The sequence below is a fragment of the Arachis ipaensis genome, chromosome B01 (genome assembly GCF_000816755.2).
Source record: "Arachis ipaensis cultivar K30076 chromosome B01, Araip1.1, whole genome shotgun sequence".
Lineage (NCBI taxonomy): Eukaryota > Viridiplantae > Streptophyta > Magnoliopsida > Fabales > Fabaceae > Arachis > Arachis ipaensis.
The window spans coordinates 45,125,263-45,125,622 of record NC_029785.2 but is presented as its reverse complement, the minus strand read 5'-3'; positions in this window follow the sequence as shown (position 1 = coordinate 45,125,622).

Genomic DNA, 360 nt, shown 5'->3' with positions numbered 1-360 from the left:
GTTTAAATAATCAATACAATTATTTTTGTTTTTTAAAATAGTTTTTTTTAAAGATTATATATATATATATATATATATATAAAACTTTTTATAAAACAGCCTAAGAAAAATTAGATTCAAAACAAAATTATATTCTATAAACATACAGTAATTCTTGGTCAACATGCCAAATAATAAAGTTCTTACTATATCTTAATTAATTTTACGTTTGTTTTTATTATACACATGTAGTAAATAAAAGGTTAATTTAATAGGGCCTAAAATTCAAAATGTATTATAATAGGCACAAATAAATATTAAAATACTTAATTGTAATATTGTATAAGTATCTTCGTCTTTAAGAATATATAAAGACGAAAA